Below are 6,647 nucleotides of genomic sequence, written 5' to 3' on the forward strand. Positions count from 1 at the left end.
GAAGACAAGCCAATTATTATCATGAAATGTGCAAAAACCTGGAATTAGAAAACCAGAAGGGAAGACATTGCTCAGCATTTCTCAAGCTGAAAGAAGTGAGGAAAAAATTTAAGCCTCGAGTTGCAATATTGAAAGATTCTATGGGCAAAATATTGAATGATGCAGGAAACATCAAGAGAAGATGGAAGGAATACACAGTCACTGTACCAAAAAGAACTAGTCGATCTCATCCATTTCAGGAGGTGGCATATGATCTAGAACCAATGGTATTGAAGAGGAGGTTGAAACTGCAATGAAGGAATTGGCAAAGAACAAGGCTCTAGGAATTGATGGAATACCCACTGAGATATTTCAACAAACGGATGCCACACTGGAGGCACTCACTTGGTTATGCCAAGAGATTTGGAAGACAGCTACCTGACCAACCGACTGGAAGAGATCCATATTTGTCCTCATTCCAAAAAAAGGTGATCCTACAGAATGTGGAAATTATAGAACAATATCATTAATATTGCATGCAAGTAAGATCTTACTGAAGATAATTCAAAAACGATTTAGCAGTATATTGACAGAGAACTTCCAGAGGTGCAAGCTGGATTCAGAAGAGGATGTGGAACAAGGGATATCATAGCTGTTTCAGATGGATGTTGGCTCAAGGCAAAGAATATGAGAAAGATGTTTACTTGTGTTTTATTGACTGCACAAAGGCATTTGATTGTGTGGATCATGACAAATTGTGGATAACATTGAGAAGAACGGGAATTCCCGAACACTTGATTGTACTCATGAGGAACCTGTACATTGACCAGGAGGCTGTTGCTCAAATGGAACAAGGAGACACCACATGGTTTAAAATCAAGAAGGGAGTGTGTCAGGGTTGTGTACTTTCCCCATACTTATTCAATCTATATGCTGATCAAATAATCCAAGAAGCTGGGCTATATGAAGAAAAACGTGGCCTCAGGATTGGAGGAAGAATCATTAAGAATCTGAGATACGCTGACGATACAACTTTGCTTGCTGAAGTGAGGATGACTTGAGGTACTTACTGATGAAGACTGAAGAGTACAGTCTGCAGTATGGATTACGTCTCAATACAAAGAAAACAAAGATCCTCACAACTGGACCAATGAGCAGTATCATGATAAATGGAGAAAAGATTGAGGTTGTCAAAGACTTCTCATTGCTTGGTTCTACAATCAATGTCAATGGAAGCAGCAATCAGTACATTAGATGATGTGTAGCACTGGGCAGGTCAGCCACGAAAGAACTCTTTCAAATGCTGAGGAGCAAGGATGTCTCCTTGAGGACTAAGGTGCACCTGACACAAGTCATGATATTTCCAATTGCCTCATATGCATGTGAGAGCTGGACAATGAATAAGGAAGACTGAAGAAGAGTTGATCCTTTTGAGTTGTGGTGCTGGCCAAGAATGCTGAAAGTACCATGGACTGCTAAAAGAACTAACAGATCTGTCCTGGAAGAAGTGCAGCTGAAGTGCTCCTTAGAAGCGAGAATGGCCAGACTTCATCTCACCTACTTTGGTCATGTTGTCAGAATTGGACCATTCCCTGGAGAAGGATTTTTGCTTGGTAAAATGGAGGGTGGACCAAAGAGGGGAAGACCTTCAACAAAATACATTGACACTGTGGCTGCGAAAATGGGCTCAAGTATAGCAGGGATCATGGAGCTGGTGCAGGATTGGGCAGTGTTTCGTTCTGCTGTGCATGGGTATGCTACAAGTTGGAAACAACTCAATAGCACTTAACAACAACAACAACTTCTGGATTTCTATCTGTATATTTTGTATCTTTTCTAAATTTTTATTTATTTTATCATTTTGTTCTTGTATTTTCTTCCAAAATTGTTCTAGGGTTTTATCTATGTTTTCCTTAATTTTGTCAGTGTTTTCCTTGATCTGTCTCTCAATCCTCTGAAGATACCTAAATATAATTCTTTTGAATTCCTTATCAAGGAATTCCAATGCTGCTTCTTCCTAAGGGATGTGTTGGGTCTATATCCTCTTCCTTTGTTTCTACCACTTTATCTTTCTTCCTTGTGTGGATTGTGATAGTCTGTTGTCTCTGAGACATTGTGATGCTGTTGTATTTAGATCCCTGTTAACTGTGAAGAGCAGCTAAGGGTGAGTTATGCTCCTCTTGGTGGTCATTTATCATTGGTCAGTCAGTGTAGAAGGAAGTGGTGGCTCTCATTCAGTGGAGCTGCAGGAGGTGTGGGTGTAGTTGTGTCACATGTGCACTATTGATGTCTCCCACTCAGTTAGACAAAACCTACAATTGGAAAACCATGAGAAATAAAAGAAAGTGGACAAAAAAACACATTGCATAAACACAGAAGAACTATCACCAGAAAAAAGAAAAGAAAATTTTAAAACCCTACAATATCTTGGGAGAGGACAGTAAGAGAAAAAAGATAGAGTAGGATAATAATCAAGAAAAAAAAAAAGGAAAAATGTAAAATGAACAAGGAATGGGGTTAATCACAAGAAAGAAAAAAATGGGAACCAGGAACAAGGAAAAGAGAAAAAGCCAAAAACTAGAACCTGGGAAGGGAAGAAAAAATAATAAGAAGAAAAAGGACAAATATATATATATATATATATGAAGAAGATTTTCATAACAGACAAAAACTGAAAAAAAAGAACAAAAATCTGGGCAGGGCGGGCCAAGGCACACAGACTCTATCCAAGAACACAGACTCTATCCAAGCACACAGACTGGAATGGAATTCCTGCCAGCCCAGAAGGTGGGTGGGAGTGAGGGATGGCCACACCTCTGTTCATCAAAAGGATGTGGGGTCTAAGAGTAACAAGGGGGATATCACACCTTTCCAGCCATTTGTGTCTTGAATGTCCTTATGTTTTCTGGCAAGTAGAGCCTATTCTTAAGTCCTTGGAATCTGGGAAAATGCTGCTACTTTAAATATCAAAAATTGTCAAACCACTTGTAAACATTCAAGATGGCTGCACCCATCAGATAGCCAGAAGTCCGCAGCTCAGCCTGCCTTCCTCTTCACTGCTTCCTCTTCTATTCACCAGCCAGCAGAGCAGTCCTCCATGCAGCCACTGGGTGGCAGGGCCAATTTTTAGGTTAATTCTTAGGTCCTAACACCATATGGCAGTATCGAAACTGTCTGTGCAGTCAGGATCACGGATAGACTGCAGTTCCATATGTCTCCTTTTTTGGTGTTTTCAAGTAGGTTCTTCTACTAGTTGCAGTTTAGTCCACTTCTATATCCTTTCATTCAAGGCTCAGGGCTCCAGGATTATTTTCTGTATCTGTGTTAATTGGTTCCCCTTTTCTTTGTTGAAGAGGGTTTGTGCAGTCTGTCTGCCTCTTCTGCCATCTTAATGGAACCCCCACCTCAATATGTCTTAAGGGAAAGTATGACCTTTTTTCTTCTTCAGCTATCCTGCCACAACATCTATTGACTTGACAACCTTGGGTACTATATTGTTATTGATACTGTAACAAATTATCAGAAACTTGGTGGTTTAAAACAATGTTTTCAGATGTCCAAAATGGAAATGGGTCTCACTGGGTGTCATCATCATCAAGGTATCAGCAGAGCTGTGCTTCTTTCTTAAGGCTCTATAGGAGAATTTGTTTCCTTGCTCTTTCCAGCTTCTAGAGGCCATTCACATTCCTTGGTTGTGGGCCTCCTCCTCTATCTTCAAAGTGAGCAATAGTAGAGAGTTCTTATCACCCCCCACTACTCAGACCTCCTCTTTTGTCAGCTTCTTCCATATTTAAAGACCCTTGTGATTACCTTGGGCCCACCCAGACAATCCAGAATAATTTCCCCATCTCAAGGTTCTTAACTTAATTACATCTGCAAAGTTCCCTTCATCATGAAAAGTAACATATTTACAGATTCCAGGGATTAGAATATGGACATCTTTGGGGGGCCATTATTCTTCCTACCACAGGTACAAAATGGATCAAAGAATTAAGGTGAGCTAATCCCTTGCAGCCCATACATAGGCCTCCAAGTTCAAGGTCTTGAATTAATTATTTATGTTCCTGGAAATAGCTGGTAAGGGAGAGGAGTGGGGATTAGTTTTTGTTGTTGTTAGGAGCAGTCGAGTCAGCTGTGACTCATAGCAAACCTATGAATAACAGAATGAAACCCTGCACAATCCTTCTCTATCCTCACAATCCTTGCTATGCTTGAACCCATTATTGCAATCACTGTGTCAATCCATCTCATTGAGTGTCTTCCTCTTTTTTTCTGCCCCTGTACTTTACCAATGTATTAGGGAAAAAGAGACTCCAAATTCAAACAGGTTTAATAGAGACACTTTCATTTAGCTTTGGACAGAACAAAGACAATCATCCTAGATGAAGGAAACCATAAGCATGAGAAAGTTGAGTGGAGTCTGCCAAGTCATGGCCATGTATGATTATATATGATTTAAAATCATCACAAAATCCTGATTAGTGAAAGGTAGCTTTGTCACTGTTATAGGTGAGACTACAGAAGCAAGGTAAAGACTATGATTGGGATTTGAAGATAGGAAAGGGTAACAGGATTGGTGCTGGGCCTTAACTACCTGGCTAGGTGGTAGTTGGGATAGGCTGTGGCTCATGATGCATGCAGCCTGAGTGTTAGCCACAAAGCCCTGGCTATTAGACAATACCAAGACCTCAACCTTAATTTAAACTATAAAAGGACACTCTCAGGCAAGTTCCCTAGTTCTTTGTGAGAGTATAATCTACTTTCAAATATATTCATCAGAAGGAAGGCTGGACAATCTACTTCCATAGTGATATGGTCTGGGGAACCCCAAGAAGGGGTCACTATGAGTCATATCCGACTCGATGGCAGTGGATTTGGTTTTTGGTTTGGAAGGCAAACTGCCACTCCCTAGGTTTGTCCTGGAGCTTGTCTGTGCATAGCCACAATGATGGTTTAATGTTCAGAGAGAACCCAAATGGCATCTGAAAACTTATGTCAAGCCTCAAAATGGAGGTAAGGCTCCCACTGTAGAGCACAGCCCTCCACAACTCCAAGTGCTTTAGAATTTAAGCTCTCATACACCAAGCATGATATCCTTCTCCAGGGACTGGTACCTTCTGACAACATGACAAAAGTGTTGTTGTTGTTGTTGTTATGTGCCATCGAGTCAACTCTGACTCATAGTGACCCCTCCTTGGGTTTCTGAGGTAGTATCTCTACAGAAGTAGATTGCCAAAACCTTCCTTCCAAGGAGTGGCTGGTGAGTTTGAAACGCCAACCTTCTGGTTAACAGTCAAGTGCCTCAGGCACTACACCACCAGAGCTCCCGTGACAAAAGTAGATGAGATGAGGTCTAGCCATTCTCACTTCTAAGGAGCATTCTGGCTGCACCTCTTCCAGGATATATTTGTTCATTCTTCTGACAGTCCATGGTATTTTCAGTGTTCTTTGCCAACACAATTCAAATGCATCAATTCTTTTTTGGTCTTCCTTTTTATTGCCTACCTTTCACATGAGTGAGAGGATTAGAGAGAGGTGGCTAATGATCAGATCTTCAGGCAGCTGAGTTTCTATAGTTTACAAGTACAAAACACTTCTTTTCAAAGGATTGCCCTAAAAATTCCATTCTATGAGAGAAGAAGTACAGGCATGCCTCATTACAAGCAAACCTTGTTTAAGAAAGTCTTTCTACACCTGCATAGATCATTTGCCAAAGCCATGAATCATGAATCAGAGCTCTGAAGTCAACCCTCATCCTGCTGGAACTCCCAGCAGTTTGCATCACTTAAATGTCTACTAATGGGCTAAAGCAGTGCTAATGGGCTAATAAACTGGTCATTAACAGCTTCTTAAGTAGCAGGCTGGGGGAGCTGAGCAAAAGAGTTATAGCCATTGAGAGTGAGCTGAGTTGACTCAGTTTATAAAAGACTCTAAATTGGGGCAAGAATTTTTTTTCTGTAAAGGTGGGCTTGTTTGGCTTCTCATGTGGTGGCAGTGATTGCTCTCATTACCAAAGGATTTCTCTCTTTATAAAGATGCTCATGGTCAAATTTCCTGCCAAGTTCTTCCTTTGGGCATTTAAATGTTGGACTACAGACCGTGAATTACTACTTCCACAGAGATTACAGAAGTGGGAAATTTTTAAATGAAGACTCAAGACATACTCTATAAAATTCAAACAGAAATGAAAATAGAACCTCATTACAATTGGAACACGTATATCCCAAGCATAAGCAGGTAACCATGCAGGTGAAGTCATGTCCCTAGAGAGGACAAATGCTTAATGTGCTCTGCTGTTACAGAAAAGTTGGAAGTTTAAGTCTACCCAGAGTTACCTCAGAAGAAAGGCCTGGTGGTCTACTGAGAAATCAGCCATGAAGTCTACACAGATGCACATGAGGTAGCCATGAGCCATAGTCATCTCAAAGGTAACTGGTTTTTATTGTTAATCAAGCTCATCTGCTCATTTACTCATTGCTAAAGATTTACTGGGCACATAGTGGAAGTTGTTCTAGGTACAGCAGTACATTTGTTCTTTTTTTTTTAAATTGAGATTTGGGTGAAGATTTACAGAGCAAATTCACTCTCCATACAGCAGTTTACATATACTTTGTCTCATGTCATTGACCACAGTTTACCACAATGCAACAGCTCCCCTCCCACTTCCT

This window comes from Orycteropus afer, unplaced genomic scaffold, assembly GCF_000298275.1.
Source record: "Orycteropus afer afer isolate SDZICR_OR568_19922 unplaced genomic scaffold, OryAfe1.0 scaffold00013, whole genome shotgun sequence".
Taxonomy (NCBI): domain Eukaryota; kingdom Metazoa; phylum Chordata; class Mammalia; order Tubulidentata; family Orycteropodidae; genus Orycteropus; species Orycteropus afer.